Source organism: Camelina sativa, unplaced genomic scaffold (genome assembly GCF_000633955.1).
Source record: "Camelina sativa cultivar DH55 unplaced genomic scaffold, Cs unpScaffold00555, whole genome shotgun sequence".
In the NCBI taxonomy this organism is placed as follows: Eukaryota; Viridiplantae; Streptophyta; class Magnoliopsida; order Brassicales; family Brassicaceae; genus Camelina; species Camelina sativa.
The window spans coordinates 1-586 of NW_010921729.1; positions in this window are offsets into that span (position 1 = coordinate 1).

Genomic DNA, 586 nt, shown 5'->3' on the forward strand with positions numbered 1-586 from the left:
CCCTAAACCCTAAACCCTAAACCCTAAACCCTAAACCCTAAACCCAAGAACATCTGCCATAATAAACATGTTAAGGCTTATCATGTTACAACCAAAGCAAACAAGTTTTGCATTAAGACAACAAGGTTTATTAAGACACTAAGGGTGAACATATAACACTAGCAGAAGCAAAATCATATTTCAACTTAAAACAACCTCCACTTACACGCACCCACTTGGCATCAAAATTAACCTTGTGCATCGGAACAGTTCCAGGGTGTACCGAATCCATTAGCTGACAATGAACAGCGCCTGAATATATCATCCATAATCAAAATTTCAGATCCAGATCAAACATCAACGCACACAGATAGAGTAAAAAATCATCGAATCTGTACTTAAATCCCAGATTCCAAATTCCAAAACGAGATCCTCCGATTCCAAATTCCAAAACGAGATGACTCAATAGAGATTGATTATAAAGAGAAGCGAGTCAATTAGATTTAGTTTTTTACCTCTTCGACTTTGGAGAGATTAAGTTGCAGAGTGGAGTTAATCCAAGCCAGGATCTCCGATCTCCCAACGAAATAAGCAGAATCCATCATCC